The sequence below is a fragment of the Malus domestica genome, chromosome 12 (genome assembly GCF_042453785.1).
Source record: "Malus domestica chromosome 12, GDT2T_hap1".
In the NCBI taxonomy this organism is placed as follows: Eukaryota; Viridiplantae; Streptophyta; class Magnoliopsida; order Rosales; family Rosaceae; genus Malus; species Malus domestica.
Genome location: NC_091672.1, coordinates 3020516 through 3038281, shown reverse-complemented (window position 1 = coordinate 3038281; position 17766 = coordinate 3020516). Strand labels below are relative to the sequence as shown.

General features: G+C 39.7%; 1 long non-coding RNA gene across 1 annotated transcript; it reads right to left on the bottom strand.

The window, feature by feature from the left end:
- Positions 1–11322: 11322 nt before the first annotated feature.
- LOC114820218 (uncharacterized) lies at positions 11323–12826 on the bottom strand. The gene is made up of 2 exons (XR_011574207.1): positions 11812–12826; positions 11323–11710 (listed from the first exon to the last, which is right to left on the bottom strand). It is a non-coding gene; the product is annotated as an uncharacterized lncRNA (long non-coding RNA).
- Positions 12827–17766: the final 4940 nt, after the last annotated feature.

Genomic DNA, 17766 nt, shown 5'->3' with positions numbered 1-17766 from the left:
ATAGGTCTTGAACCATTTGAATTACTAAAATTAGTATTACTAGAGACCCATTGAGGCTTTGTGGACTTATCTGGGTGAGTGACTTTAATATATGTGATATGGTTATTACCCTGTTTTCTTATATTAGTATCCTTTGTGGATATGACTTTATATTTGTATCCTTTGTGGATATGACTTGATTTTATATAAGTGTTTTTTGTTAAAATGTGATTTTTATAATTGGCCATCAATCTATTTTATTAAATGTGATTTGATTCATGGTTTGGGAAAAAAGTGATTTGAAGTGCATATTGAAATGTTTGTTAAACTGAGGGCTAGTAGGGGACCGTTACCCTAGTGTCACGGGGTTAGGTGACACCGAGTATGCACCATGTAGCAGTGGTACATGGATGGTCCTGCTTGGTTAATCCGCGATAGTGGACCATACTATTTTTGGATCGCGCTTGGTTAATCCGCGATGAGCGATCCTTATGGCCATGTATACTTAGGAGTGATCATGCTTGGTTAATCCGTGATGGGTGATCACTGCGTAACTGTTCTATAAGTGTGACTCTGCTTGGTTAATCCGAGATGGGGGGTCACTAGTAGTCTTGCTTGGTTAATTCGCGATGGGGGACCATATTATTTATGGATCATGCTTGATTAATCCACGATGGGCGATCTTTATGGCCATACATTCTTAGGGGTGATCATGCTTGGTTAATCCGCGATGGGTGATCATTGCCTAACAGATTCGTAGGAGTGACTCTGCTTAGTTAATCCACGATGGGGAGTCACTACCTACGTGGTTACTTAGGGGTGGCTCTGCTTGGTTAATCCGCTATGGGGGGTCACTTCCTGTTTGGTTACTTATGTAGGATTCGGCCGAACTGCTTCCCTCTAGCCTAGTGTTTAATGTACATATAAACGATGGTTTTGAAAATCTTATGGTTTGAATAGAAAAACCGTTGGCTATCTGGGTGACTTCTTCAAAGTTTTCAGGGACTTGATTATGTTTTCATAAAGCATTATTCTATACTCGATGTTTATAGATTGTGATCGATGGTCTGTTTTTTATTGAATATCACATACTTGTATTATTGTCACTCACTCGAGCCTCGCAACTTATCTGAGTGCCTGATTTGCCCAGTGTACCATTCCCATAATGTAGGCATTGATTTTACATGTGACAGGTCTGGGTAGATTATGAGAAACCGCTTGATGTTTTGGTTTTGTTGAGTGGTCCGGAATCCTTGCTCTTACTCATTTCCATAAGTTATCTTAGAATCCTAGATTCAAGTGAATGGGACTTACCCACAATAGCCTTGTGAATTTATATACCATGTTATTACTCAAAATCCAAGTAGGGAAGTATATAGAGCTCTTTAATTAAATTCGTGAAATGATTTGTTATCTCATTGATTGATTAATATAGTTAAAAAGTCAAAATTGTGCATCTTTGATTCAAGAATTGATTAAGTGACGGGATTGTGGAATGATGTTGGATACGATTGTTATTAGTATGATTATTTTAGTTGATCAATGTGGCTAGAAAATAATATTGTGCTTGTTGATTCTTTAATATGTTACATGCTATGTATTGTAATTTTATGTGGGGAAACATAGTGATTTATATGATGGATGAAGTGGAAATCTTGATTGTCATGTGGGTTTGTTATGTAGCCTTGAATTTAGTAATTTCATGCTTGTTAAGTTCTAATAATCGATTAAGGGATGCTATGCCTTTATGTTAGAATGTACGGTGATAAACGTCGGAGTGTAGTAAATGATGAACTACGAATGGCTTGATCCCTTCTTAGGGTACGTAGGTAGTCTAACAAGGAAGTTAGATGCAGCCGTAAAGTATACGAAAAATTATTACGCATTTGGTTCTCGGGTTGTGCTTTGCCTATATCTCGTAGGTGCGGTATGTTAGATATACAGATACATGGTGACATCACGTGTCGATCCTGGCCGTATGTCGGGATTAGGGCGTGGCACCTTTAGATCCCAACACTTCCTGCCAAAGGTTAAGTTTCGCATCTACTCCCTATTGTATTTCATCTATCAACACTATATCATATACGAGAAGCATACAACAATAGATATCATCTTACGTATGTCCCGTTAACTCATCCATTACCAAAGCAAAAAGGTAAGGACTTGGTGTAACCATATGGTTATGGGAAAGCTTTCACATTGTCCTTCATGAGTTCTTAATGTAGTCTTTGCTTCATCATATACATCCTTTATTGTTTGAATATATGCTACTTATGGAGCCAAAAATAATCACAAGGCGACACGTGGATTTTTGACAAAAAAAGACAAAACTACCCTTGAGGTATACCGGGATTCCTACGTGCAAGCAGCAGGCAATTATCCCTCAACCAAGTCAAAAGTGCCCAAAATAGGTATCAACTTAAAACCTAATTTATTCATATATTTCTCATTTCATTATTTAGCTAATCAATTAGCTAAATAATATACTTATTCCTTTCATATTTCCTAAAATCATAATAATTGACTAATTAAGGGATTAATTACCTAATCAATCCCTTAATTATCAATTGAAACACCCATCCAAACCTAAAACTACTAAAATGGCCAGCCAATCCCATCAAGAAAAGTAAACCATCTTATTCTCCACCTTTTCCACTATTTTCCCTTTTTAATTACCCTAATTAACTAGCCAATTAATTCCAAAAACCACCAAAACATTCATTTTATGTTTAATAGCCAAATAAATTGGCTAATTAAACCTAAATCAAACACAAAAACCTTAGCCACCTCCTATCCCTATAAATATACTCTCATTCTCACCAAAAAAGCCAATTCCAACACTTTGGCAAAAATCCCAAAATTCTCTAAATACTCTTTCTCTCTAAATTCTAACTTTGGCATCGGAGGTTCTTTGGCCAAAGCCCCCCCCATTCATCGTGGGCGCGTGAGGCTCTTGGCCTTAACCTAAGGTGTTAATTGTTTTGTAGGTGCAAAATTTTCCAAGATCAAGGAGGAAGAAATTTCCATCCACAAATTGGTGCTTTCATTGAGAGTTGAAATCCATACTCATAGAAGACTCTCGCACAAAAAGGTTTTTTCTTTATTTTCTAGTCCATTTGAATATTTTTCATACGTTCTTATTATTAGAATTTTTTACTTGCAAAGGTTCTTTGATAAAACGTATAAGCAAAATATAATGGCTAGAAATTTAGAAAATTCCACAATTGAAAATTCTAATGTTCAAGAAATGGGATTGCGGAGATCCGTGAGGCTAAATGCGACAATAAGTGGAGCAGCACCACCACCACGAGTTTCCACCATTGGAACCACCACGGTGGCTACCTCGGTAGCCATCCGTGGCGAGGTCTATGGTGCCTTCACCATGGCTCGAGCCGTGCCATCCAAGGCTCACGACACCAAGGCCACGACCCAAGTCGTGCCATCCAAGTTTGCACGGGCCCGGGCCCAAGCCTCGCATTCGCTTGCATCATATTCTAAGCAGCCTGCTCCCGCCAAGCAACCTACTCTCGCGACCCAGCCTGCTCCCGCCAAGCAACCTGCTCTCGTGGCCCAGCCTGCTCCTGCCAAGCAGCCTGTTCTCGTGACCCAGCCTGCTCCCGACGAGCAGCCCACTCCCGTGGCCCAGCCTGCTCCTGCCAAGCAGCCTGCTCTCGTGACCCAGCCTGCTCCCGACGAGCAGCCCACTCCCGTGGCCCAGCCTGCTCCCGCCAAGCAACCTGCTCTCGCGGCCCAACCTGCTTCTGCCAAGCAGCCTGCTCTCGTGACCCAGCCTGCTCCCGACGAGCAGCCCACTCCCGTGGTCCAGCCTGCTTCCGTCGAGCAGCCCACTCCCGTGGCCCAACCTGCTTCCGTCAAGCAGCCCACTCTCGTGGCCTAACCTGCTCCTTCCAAGCAGCCTGCTCTCGTGACCTAGCCTGCTCCCGACGAGCAGCCCACTCCCGTGGCCCAGTCAGCTCCAGTCGAGCAGCCCACTCTCACAGCCCAGCCTGCTCTCGTGACTTTCCAAGCAGCCCAAGTCGGCCCAAGACTATCTCAACCATCTGGACCTACCATCGAGCCGGGGGCATTCTCACCACATTTTTTCACGGATTTGACATTTCCCAACTCAAATCTCGCGCCCGGAGTCTACCACCCTTCCACTGCCCAAGGAGGCGCATTCCTTCCAAGCTCTTCCAATCCAAATGGCGAACAACACTTGTCTCGACAAGTCATAGAGTTGACGAGCGCCCTTGCACAACAGACAACCTTGGTGAATCAACTTTGCAACGCATCGGGATCCAACGTGCCCCGGACGAGGTATCCCAAAGTAGGACAAGGGCAGACAGACCTTTCCAGCAGCGTCCCGGCAAGCAGCTACTCGACCAGCCACGAGCTGAACGTTTGGGCAGTGTACATTCCCGTCTTAGCGCGCGGAGGAGCATGCATTCTCGACTAGGGCCACGGATGAGCATACATTCACGGTTGGGGTCATACTCCGATAGTCAACATGAGCAACCTTCCGGGCAAAGTGTCCATCAGAGTAGGCAGCACGACGGACGGAGAGAAGCAGTCACTCAATCCGGTTCAAGTTCAACCAGCAGCCTGCGAAGAACTCGGTCGCTTGCTAGGAACGCACCACATGCACTGCATCCGCGACATAGACGAGCCAAACACATGGAAGAGCAGCCTAAACCAGCAAGTCATGGCTGAGGGTAGCCGAGAGCTCCGCTACCCCAACAAAGGCAAATTCAGGAAGAAGTAGAGAGACTATTGACCAAACGATTGCATGATTTCCAACGCAACGAGGTCACCGACGAGGCACTATGACGGAACATGACCAACATAAGCAGGTCACCCTTCACGGACGAGATCGAGCAGGCAGAGCCTCCACGCGAGTTCAGCATGCCACATTTCACATCTTTCAAAGGGGATGAAGACCCGGAGAGACACTTAAAGCGCTACCAAACCGCAATGATCCTTTATCGAAACAACGATGATCTCATGTGCAAGATATTCGCCACCACTCTACAAGGCGAGGCGCAAGATTGGTTCTACACCCTGCCGCCATAATCTATTCAGAATTTTTACGAACTTTCTTTGGTTTTCACCAAAGAATATTCATCTTATCGCTCGATCAAAAAGAAGTCTGACCATTTGTTCGACGTCAAGAAGAACCCAAAGGAGTCGTTTCACGACTATGTGAGGAGGTTCAAAGTAGAGAAGGAAAAAATAGTCAGATGCAACGACTCGATAGCTAGAGCAGCCTTCCAAAAAGGACTTCCAGCAGACCACCCGCTATTCGAAAAATTGATCATGAAAGAAGATCTAACTCTGGCAGACTCTTTTACTTTGGCAGAGAAGCATGCACTTTGGGATGAGGCTCACCAATGCACATTCAAGGACTTGAAGAAGTACCCGACATCACCTCCCTAGAAGCAGCGGAGGACTTATTCGCATGTTTGACGGTATCTAAAGTAGCAATAAGCTCTACCATCATGCGAGAAGAGATAGGGGCCTGACTACCTGTATTCTACAGTTCAAAAGCTCTCATCGATGCTATTAAAAATTCAAAAGCTAACTTTGGCGATAATTGTTGTAACCCAAAAGCTTAAGTTTTACCTTCAAACGCAAGCAGTCATCATCATGACGCACTATTCCACCGAATCCAAACTGGTGACGATAAAAGCGTAGACCCTGGCAGATGTAAAGTTTCCTGACGAACGCAACAACTCGGCCCAACGACGCCTCGAAGGCAGCCGAGCACACTTTAGCCACACCTGCTCCCTCAGTGGAGATTTCTAGCGTTTGCATGTCGACGGCGCATCCAATTACGAAAGCTTGTGAGCAGCCGTGGTTCTTGCCACCCTAGACGTTTCAATGCTCAAGCAGGCGATCACTCTAAGCTTCAAAGCATCTAACAACGAAGCAGAGTACGAAGTCCCACTAGCAGGCCTTCGAATGACAAAAGACTTGGTGGTGAAAAAGCTTTCAATTCATTCCGAGTCCTAGCTAATCACCAGCCAGACTACTAGGGGCAAAGGCATGATGATCGTGGCAACCGACTACTTCACCAATAAGAAAAGAAAATGGCCAGACGAACTCCAAGGATGTCTATGGGCATATCGCATAACCAAAAGACGAGCAACCGAAAGGAGATGGCCACAAGCTTAGATCTGGCAGAAGAGAGGCGAACAGACTATCATTGGCATCGCAGCCTACCAGCATCAGCTCCTCTCCAGCTACCACAAAAGGGCCAAGATCCGGCAGTTCCAACCTGGAGATTTGGTCATAAGAAAAACCTTCATCACTGCCAGCAGAAAAGACTCCAAAAATATGGATCTAATTTGGGAAAGTCCGTACAAGATCAGCAAAGTAGGTGGCAAGAACAATTACACCCTCGCCACCATAAAACGACAAAAAGATCGAAAAACAGTGGAACGCCTACAATCTGAGGAAGTACCATGTGTGACCTCTTGCTACATCAAAGCCCGAAGACTCAAGCAGCTCGACGGGTACTACCTCACCAGTCGAGGATTATCCAGTTGTTATGCAGTTCTTACTTTACATCTAAGTTCTCGTTCGTTTAACTCATTTTTCAATGAGGAATTCAGAAGTAATCACGACTTGGCTTGGCTGCATGCATGCTTACAACAACTGATTACTCCTGCACTTCAAAAGAAGACAGCGCCCTTCTTAGGGACTTACCGCAGGAATTGCGCCCCCCGAGGGACCAACCATACTCTCCAGTGCGAGAGGGTAAACTAATTGCTCTCCAACGCGAGAAGGTAAACCAATTCCCCGACACCCACATGGGTCAGCTCTCCAAGAACGGGAGGATCAACTCTACACTTCGAATATCCAGACATGGATGAGCCGGGCTGCCCGAGTATAACTAGATGCACGATGGCTTACGCCGGGATTCCTAGAAGTAGCCGCAATGATCTTTTTCAAGGCTTAGCTAACTGAAGGATTTTGGGTCTCTTGGCCTAATCCGTGGGGAACCGGGCCCTAGAGACGGAGAGGGCACATTACGCAGTACATCCGATGGACGGCTACCCTGGAATCTTAAAGCTGCTACCGAGTGTACTAAGGTAGCCTACGGATTCCGGAAGACTGCCTACGGCTTGCCCTTCGAGCAGTAAAGCCGCACTAGACTTATACAACCGCACATTCTTGTGAAAGGTTAAACAAGCTAGCACGCATATACGAAGTTTTATCCACTGCTGACATGCTACGTAGTCGATAAGCTTCACCTCTGCCAAGCGCGGAACAACCTACACCAAAGCCTAAAGTGTTGTGATACTTGCTGCGCAACCTACGGAATTGGAGAAAGTCAAGGTTAACAGCCTAGTGGTTACGCGGACTTGTCTGCTTCTGTAAGTAAGGCATTCGGCTGCCAACCCAATGGCTAACAACTTTGCAAAGTTCTACACCAACACCTACGGCTGCATAGGCTACGCGGGCTTGTCTGCTTATAAAAAAGTAGCATGCCTGCCACTGGTTTATCAAGTCTAAAGGTTAGGGCATGAACAAAAGAAGCGAAGATGAAGAAAAGCGAAGGAAAACATGTTTATAAACAACTAGCAAAGGCCGAAGGAGTTCAAGCAAAACAAGAGCTACAAGGAAAAACAAAGAAAATCTTAAAGGCTACCTAGATGACTACACTTTAGCAGCCTGGACATCCCACGACTATTCCATCGCCACACCTTCAGCAGCCGCGAAGCTCTTAGCAGCGGCATCACCCCCGACTGCTCCAGCCTGGGCACCAACTTCTCCAACTACTTCACCAATACCAACATGGACGTGCTGCAGCTCATCCACTTCTTTCTTCAAATTTTCGTTGATCTTCAGTACACCTTGAAGTTCCAACACTTGGGGTTCAAGCCTATCGACGATTCTCTTGAAATGGATCACTTGGTTATAAGCAGTAATCAACTTTTCATCCTTTGCATAAGCAGCGAAAGAAGTCTTTGGTTTTTTCTCAGCCGGCATCTCTTGAGCAGGCAGGGAAGATCCCTATTCCCACCTTCACTTGCAGCAGGATCCACAACGGTGATTGGACGAACCAATGCATCCGCCTTGATCCTATTCACCTCTTATTTTGGGAGCAGCCCACGTTTCTCCTGATGAAGAGAGTTAAAGTAGCCAACACCATTTGTGGTACCCAGTAGGGGAGTTCAACCCAACATTCCAGCAGCCCATGAGACCCACAATCTCCTCATTTCTCTCAATCGCCAGCCTGGTCCGAGTCAGGTCCAAGAGACCAAAGGACATAAGCCATGCGACTCGCTTAGCACTGCGCCCCAACGCCACAATCCGTGACCCCAGCCGCACAAGCTGCCCTTGGCTCAAGCCAAGCCAAGCTGCCCAAGCAGTGGTCCCTGCCACAACATCTCCTCGGCCCATGTCGAGCCAACTCCTGGCCCCTACCAGCCGACGTGCCGCACCACCCCGACGGCTGCCTTGCAATAGCACTATCCAAGAAGAAGGAAAGAAAAATTAAATTTTTCTTACATCGGTGCGGCACAGAGAAGACGAAGAAATCAACGAAAGACGGTCCTTTGCACGGGCAAGATGTAGAAGATTGCTAGAGGAGGGGGAACAAATATCCTCTAACTTTCTCTCTCTTGTTGGGTAGAATAAATCGCTCTCCAAAGTTGATTTAATAACCCACTTAAACTTAAATAGGCTTTGAGAGAAATTTATTTCCCTTTCCTAGAAGGATTTAATTTCCATTTAAAGAGAGAATCAACATCAAAATAGGAAGCAGTCTTAAGTTTCCTAAAGCAAGAAAATCTCTACACCTGTTGCCCTTTCCTACAAGCAACCCAACAGGTGTGGGGGCATTTGTGGAGCCAAAAATAATCACAAGGCGACACGTGGATTTTTGACAAAAAAAGACAAAACTACCCTTGAGGTATACCGGGATTCCTACGCGCAAGCAGCATGCAATTATCCCTCAACCAAGTCAAAAGTGCCCAAAATAGGTATCAACTTAAAACCTAATTTATTCATATATTTCCCATTTCATTATTTAGCTAATCAATTAGCTAAATAATATACTTATTCCTTTCATATTTCCTAAAATCATAATAATTGACTAATTAAGGGATTAATTACCTAATCAATCCCTTAATTATCAATTGAAACACCCATCCAAACCTAAAACTACTAAAATGGCCGGCCAATCCCATCAAGAAAAGTAAACCATCTTATTCTCCACCTTTTCCACTATTTTCCCTTTTTAATTACCCTAATTAACTAGCCAATTAATTCCAAAAACCACCAAAACATTCATTTTATGTTTAATAGCCAAATAAATTGGCTAATTAAACCTAAATCAAACACAAAAACCCTAGCCACCTCCTATCCCTATAAATATACTCTTATTCTCACCAAAAAAGCCAATTCCAACACTTTGGCAAAAATCCCAAAATTCTCTAAACACTCTTTCTCTCTAAATTCTAACTTTGGCATCGGAGGTTCTTTGGCCAAAGCCCCCCCCATTCATCGTGGGCGCGTGAGGCTCTTGGCCTTAGCCTAAGGTGTTAATTGTTTTGTAGGTGCAAAATTGTCCAAGATCAAGGAGGAAGAAATTTGCATCCACACAACTCGTACTCCTTTCTTCTTCGGAATCCTTCAAAGAATTTCTCTTGGGACCATACCATACGTTTTTTTTTCCAAATCTATAAAGACCATGTTCAAATTCTTTTGCATATTTTTATATTGTATCATCGATCTTTGCAAGAGATAGATTGCCTTCAAGGTCGCACGTCGTGGCATGAACCCGAATTGATTGTCTAAAACCCGTGTCTCTTACCTTAGTCTATGCTCAATTACTCTCTCTCAAAACTTCATTATATGACTCATTAACTTAATACCTCTATAATTCATGCAATTTTGTATGTCACCCGTATTGTTGTAAATTGCATCACACGGTTATAAAATTATAGTGTATATATTGAATTGGGATCTGACTCCATCCCATATTTTATATTGTTTTTCCAATACACAATATGTCTTATTAATTATACTTGATTCAAACCAAAACATGATCCATGGACAAGTCTATTGGCAATTTAACATGCTTATTGAAAGTAAGGTGAGTGTATAATAAAAATATTTAACATGCCAAATGATGAAAGTAAAGTAGCACATCAACCCTCAAAGTAAAAATTTACCTAATTCATTTAGGTAAATGCTCTTACATTGTGTATTACGGTGTCACCTAGAAATAAACAAGAGTGCATGGTGGGTGAATTTTTTTTTTCTTTGGCAAAATTGAAGTGTATAAAAGCAATGAGCAATAAGGATTATAGTAGCCTTAGAGCATCTCCAAAGGAGATGTTAAAAAGTTCACATCAGTAATAACGGTAAAAAAAAAGGCATCACTAGTGTTTTCCAACCGAAATGCCAATTCTTATGTGACATGACATGGAATGGTAGCAAAATGAGTTGCTATCAAATTTGACAGCAGCTTCAAATCTATTTTTAGGGGGTAATAAATGTTTTTTTGTAATTTTTGTTTTAAAAATACAAACAATTATGAAAAGTAAATAATACAATTAACAATGGTTTAAATTTGACATATCGAGTGGAGAACAAAATTTACAAAAAGATCATTGTGACACATAAGAGCATCTCCAAAGGAGATGTCAAAACTACCACATAGATTTACAACAGTAAAAAATGGCAGCATACCCTTTCCAACCGAGCCTTTAGTTTCCTACATGGTGCTGAGTCATTTGAAGGCAAGGTCTTTTGCTGTCAAATTTAACAGTAGGTATCAAATTTATTTAATAATTTTTTAATAATTGTGAAACAATATTTAATAAATGTTCTTTGTATTCCAAGAATTTGATTGGTTATCTCAATAATTGGACCCCACAAAGAGATAAAATAAATAAATAAATTATAGAATGACATTATTATTTAACATATCGAGTGGTGAAAAAATTGTACAAAACATCAAACTACCACATAAGCCATCAAATTTCATTTTGATGTTTTAAATTTGACATCAAAACATATATTCTTCTCATGCCAGCCTTTTATGCCCTTTTACTTTGCAAACTCTAAATTTAATTGATACAAGATATTTGAAAGAGAAATGTAAAAGAAAAAGAGAAAATGTGAGGTTCTTTTTTTGTATTTTAATGAGAGATGCTATGATGACATGTGAGTGATGTTTGAAGAAAAAGAAAATTTGGTCTGTGCAAAACTAAATAACCACCTATAATTTTATTTTGTGAAAGAAGATAAAATTGTCTTTTCGCCTTATTTTATAGGTAATTTAAATGAGAATTATTATTGACACTCCAAATCTCATTTTACACTCCAAACTTTCAATAAGTAGAAAGAAAAATACACTTGTAAGGAATGTAGAATGAGATTTTTGAAGTGTTTCTTTCCATTTAAATTTACGGTTTCAACATTATAAAATGAAACAAAGTTATGAAAAACATCAAAACAACTTGGTTATCTAGCTGTCTTCCTTGAAGATCACTGTGGCCTTGGACATCATCTTACTTTCATTTAGCTTCTGTATAGCATCAGATTGCTCGGGTAAATGAATTATTGTCATTTGCTCCAGCTTCTCGGCATTCTCGAGTATGTACCTTTCGAACTCAATCCCATTCGACCCACTGGAAAGCGCTATGGTAACCTCCTCAGTTTGATGAATAAATTCCAGATGTTGGAGCTTCCAGTGTTCCACATCAAACCTAGATGCCTGGAAAAGCAAAATGTCAACAAGCAACCCAATTGATATATTCCAAACGATAAGAAACCATACAAATTCTTTAGAATGAAAAACGTAGACTAAACCCTTACATCAGATTTGGTGTCACGACTTGAGTGATAACCTACGTATAAAGTACACAAATTGGGCATTCCTCTTAAAAGAGAGACCAATGCAGGAACGAGCTCATCAGAAAAGCTCCGAATATCCATTTCCAAATACGAAAGGTTATTGAATCGAGCTTGTGTTCATCCTCCTTCGCTGAACAAAGCCTGTAATGACATAAAATGGGAAACGTATATCATGTTTCTCAATTCACATTTTATCCTATCAAGTATCAAGTGAGAAATAAAGATTAGTCAGGTTAAATTCTGACCAGTAAAATTCAGAATGAAGGATTGTCGTTCTCAGTACCTTAATGGTTGCTTAATTTATAACAAGATATTCAACCCTGTGCATACTGCAAAAAACCTTTAACAGGTTGTCAAAGTCATCTGCTTTAGGCTCCAGAAACATAGATGCTTCTTCTACACATTCTAATTTTCCCAGGTTTGCTTTCTTCATCACATTCCCCCTCCAAAACAAATATTTAAGTTTTGGAGCAAAAATATTTAACGATTTGCCTTTAGACAAACGGAATCTCCAGGAAACACGTATGGTTTCAAGTTTCTCACCTGAGATGTTAAGATGGATTGGGGTACAAAAGCCGTCATATAGTTCAAATTTTTCCAAGGACGAGCTTTCAATGGTGATATTTTTTGTGCGACCAAGACCGCAAAGAATTAATTCCTTGATGGATTTGCAGGAACATGAGATCCACTTGAAAAACCCCTCATCTTTTATTTCTACATTCATCAACTCCAAGTATTCAAGGTTGGAGGAAAAAGCAACCGAAGGTGTTTTAACAGCGGAAGGCATATTAATCACCAGAGACTTCAAAGTTTCACAAAGGAAGATACTAAAGGGAAATGCTAACTTTTCATCCAAAAAAATATCAAGGACTTCAACATTACACCTCACTGCATTGTGAATTAAATTGACTATTCGAAAATTCTCATTTACACAGAAGCATGGTGTTCGATCTCTATTTTTGATTAAGTGACCAGTCCAAAACAGACGAAAGTACTTTATCTTATTATCCCCACGTTTAAGCAAGAACCTATCCAATGAACTCAACAACTTCAACCTAAACTCACATGTAAAGTGGCTGGAACCCTTGGGTGTTCTCTTCGGTAATAAATCACCGAAATCCAATGACGGAGTTGACAGATAAAGTTCTATGCATCTTTTGGACGCAATGCTGAAACAAGTGAGGTCCCTTATATTAAGGAAGGAAAGGATGTGATGAGTAACTCCAATCGGGAGATCACTGAATCTATCTACCATAGTCATACGCTCACTACGACTTGCAGTAGCCAATGTGTTATTCAATTGAACACTGAAACATCAATTAACCAAAACGAAAATTCTGAAATTAATAAGCTGTTTCGAAATACCTAATCGCATAAAGCCAGTTTGAACATGTGCGAGCTCAAATGCGTGTGGATGCGCCTCCAACTTCCTTGGTCCTACAGATTCTGGAATTTGATGGATTCAAAGAAGAGCGCAGCAAACCCTGGTTTTATACTTTTTTTTAACTGGTATGTAGCAAACCCTAATTTTCTCAGCCGCAGCCCTTCGATCATTTTTCAACCTGAAGGGCACACAAAGACAAAACCCTTCTGGAAATTTTTTGAAACTCGACCGCAGCCCAATCCAATCACTATTAGAATTTGGACTCCAATCCAGCAAACGAGAACCACGAGAGCCTCTCTCAAGAACAGCAAAACCCCAATATCCTCTCCCTTACTTAGCTCGCCATGTTTGCCTACAAAGTCACCAAGTCAGAAGTAATCGGTTATGCTCCTGCGGTTGGCCTTAATTAGCACCTGAAATGACTATAAACCGTCACAAAGGGTTTATACGTACAAAGGACAAGCAAAACCCATATGGGTTGAACCAAACGAGTCTACCCTATATGCAACCTACAAGTAGGCGTGTCGATTGAGATCCGGATCCTATCAGATAAAATTTATTGGAGATGGGTCTACGGATACAATCCGACTATCCGATTAAGTCCCAAAACCAATAACCCGTTAACGGAACAAATCTGGAGCTGGCATAATCTGATTCGATTTAAGATTATATTTATTTTTAGGGAAATTTTATTTAAACTCATCTAACCTATTTCTACACCCAACTTACTCTTTGCATCCATTTGATTTTTAACTAAACTATTAATATCTCCTTAAATCCAAATTTAATACCTAATATACCCCCATAAACGCAATTCAATATGTGGATTTATTTTGGCTTATTTTATTAACACCCCACATTTTGTTGACTACACCTCACATTCTTAATACACCCCAAATTTACTTTTTAAACTAAAATTTTTCTTAACACACCCCACGTATTTTCCAATAGTACCATCACACCTCACACATATCTCATACACCCCACACCTTACATCTCACACACCCCACAATCATCAATTAATTAACCACACATCAAACTCTTCATCTCTTTCAAACAAAAGAATAATCCATATTTTAAAGACAAGAAAGATGAATTAAATTCTTGTATAAAATCTCCATCTTGTCGTTTGATTTATAAACATCCGTCAAATTTTCTTGAACAATCACATTGGATTCTAAGAAGCCTGATGGACAAATGGTAGGAATTATTCTTATAAGGTCATGTCAGTTCCAACCAGCCAAAAAAATTGAATTTCTTCATCATCAAACAGCCACAAAAATATTACATTTAATTACACCGTAAATTTTTTAACATTATCCAGTTTTCTTCCTATTTCTTGGATTCCAATTAGAGCATGGCTTTGCAAAAAGTCAAATTTTTATTCCATTATTTAAATAATTTCTTGAAAAGATCTATTTTCATCAACTTGTATGTTCCGTTCATCAAAAGATCTATTTTCATCGACTTGTGGAGAGTAAGAGCAACTATGAGGGTTCGAACAGTCATTTCATATTAGAGTTACAAGTTGTTTAGTATTACATTTTTAAGCGGGGTGTATTCAACAACATGTAGGGTGTTAATAAAAAAAACCCTTTATTTTTACACCCATTTGATTTTTAGAAGCTAAATTTGATGTGTTTAGACCTAAGCTCTTTGCATGGTTTTCCACAACACAAAAGCTGATAAATCAATTGTTACTTGCAGAATATGCATGCATGCTAAAAATAACTGCGAAAAGCGATGTGTATAGTTATGGGGTTGTCCTTTTGGAGATCATAACTAGGAAAAGGATAGTGGACCCATCATTCACAGATGGACAACATGTGATTCAATGGGTCCGAGACCAACTGAAGAGCAAGAAGGACCCTGTTGATATTCTTGATCCTAAACTTCAAGGTTACCCAGACACACAGATACAAGAAATGCTCCAAGCTCTTGGAATCTCATTCCTCTGCACCATCAACTGGGCGGAGGATTGTCCCACGATGAAGGATGTGGCGGCATTGTTGAGAGAAATTTGACATGATCAGGGCCCAGTGGGAAGCGAGGTGCATAAGCCGACTACCAACGCCTTGAAGAATTCATCGTCTTCTGTGAAGTCTAGATGAAGTCCAGATATATGTAAAGAAAATTTACCCCAAATTTAGACAGAACTTAATTAACACTAAACTTTATTAATTACAGTAAATCATATTAGCGTCAAACTGCATTATAATTAAAGTGTGAAATCGTAAATACTAGTTTAGTACATGAAATTTTAAGAGAATGTACATGTTAAAGACTTGAAGCTTATTTTTGTCTTCCACTCAAGAATCATTCTTGAGGGGCCTTGAGCAGTAAGTTCGTGCATGATACACAAATTGAGGTCCATAGGTGTCAAGAAATGTTTTGATGTTTTAATCATCTTTAAGATCCACAATATCATTAGTGGCTACATTCTTTAGCCCTCAAAGTTGCTTAAATTGATCCACATGCCCCAAGTATATTGAGTACAAGTTTTTCACTCTAATATCACTGCTTGTTTGACTCTTTTTGTGCCACATGGTAGAAACTGGTGGCATAGGGTGACCTTCACACAAATGTACCTACAATACACAAAGTCATCAAGCAATTTAGAGTTATCAAATAAGATAAAATAAATATATATGTAAAAAGAAAAAACATATCTTATACCTGGATAAAATGATGATCTTCAATTAGATAACCAATGGCAACCTCATGTAGGTCAGTATCACTTGATTGAGTTGATGACTCTAGAGAGTATGGAAGAAACGTAATGCATTGTGTCATGCTCAAGTGTATCAAAACCACGTTATAACATGTAGCAATTATATGCCTCATATCTGGCATGGTAAACCAACTATACTCTGGTGCAAAACCATCTTCAAAATAATCAAGTGCTCGCTCAATCTCCGCATACCTATCGTTCCCTACAAAACACCCCTGAAAAAGAGAAGGCATTTTACGTAGTTGATGTAGTAAATCTCTTCGTACCTTACACCATCCATTATCAATCCCCAACGCCATAGATATGACTCTGTATCCACAATCTCCATCAGGATTAACATCAGTTTGACCAATAATATATGTCCTGATAGCCTCAAGGAATTCTTCTCTATATATCCATGTCGGCAAAGGATCAATAAATTTAGGAGCTGTATAAATCTAGTATGACATAAACAAAATAATGAAAAAAAATGAACGTTAGTTTCTTCAAAGTAATGAAGGAAAGCTTTATTGTATTTCAAGAGATGCTCAAATTTTCACCTACCTTAAACTGTTTACGTTGTGGCAATATATTAGTCTCAAGTGTTTGAATGTCACAACTTAGTTGATCAAGGAAAATACTGGCATTCACGATTGGTGATGTGGCAGCAAGATTCATCTTTTGTTTTTTTTTTGGTAGGGCAATGACATTCTCTTTTCATCCATCATGAATAATGTTTGGACATGTGTGAGGTACATCTATCATTGCATGTGCGTTTGCAGCAGGTATATGTGATCTCGTCACTTTTCCTGGATTAGTAAAAGCATCATATATTTTATACTTGATCTCGTCACTTGTGCTAGATTAGTAAAAGCATCGGATATTTTAAATAAAGTGGTGATTGGGTTTAGGGAAAAAGTATGTTGAAAATGCATGAATTTTCCTTCCAATATGAGCTATAGTTTGAGAAAAGAAATACAATGATGGAATTTGAACAAAATCATGACAAAATTGTTTTATGATTTTCAACTAGTTAAAAAATGGGTAAACACGAAAAGTGTAAAAAAAGTATGCGGTTACGGTTAATTGGTAGGTTTAACCGTTTAAAATGAATATGAATATGGGTATAAACGTTTATTGAAATACCCAACAAATAAATAGTTACGTAGATAATGACTTAAATGATTATGAATAAATAATCGTGGTTACTAACTCGTCATAACTGTGAGCCTAGATAAGGTTAATGTAGTTGTCCTTTGATCAAGTGCCATCGCCTCCTTTCATCAACTACCAACATGATCATTACGTTTGGAAATTGAAGCTAGTTGATAGTTGTCGCATGATTACTATATAGTGCCTTCAGCGGTACTAAGTTCAAACGGAAATGACTTAGAGATAATTCTCAACACTAGTAAAAAAAACCACCTTGTGCGACGAAACACACATTTTGCACGACGAAATTTTAGATTTTGTCGCTCAATATGTTTTAAAAAAAATATATATATATATTTTTAAAAAACTTGCACAACGAGATCCAAATATTTTGTCACCTAAATCCAATTTATTTTCTTTATTTTATTTAATTTTATATTTTAAATTGTAAAATAAATTATTTTCATAGTTTTTATTATTTTTTAAAAACTTTGCGTGACGAATAGTAATATTTCGTCACCTAAACCCTATTTTATTTTATGTTTTATATTGTTAACCTAAATTATTTTTTTTTGCGCCCTAAACCGTATTTATTTTATTTTATTTAGGGTAAATATCAGTTTATTACCCTTAAGTTTTGTGGTTTTCAACATTTAGTACGTAAAGTTTT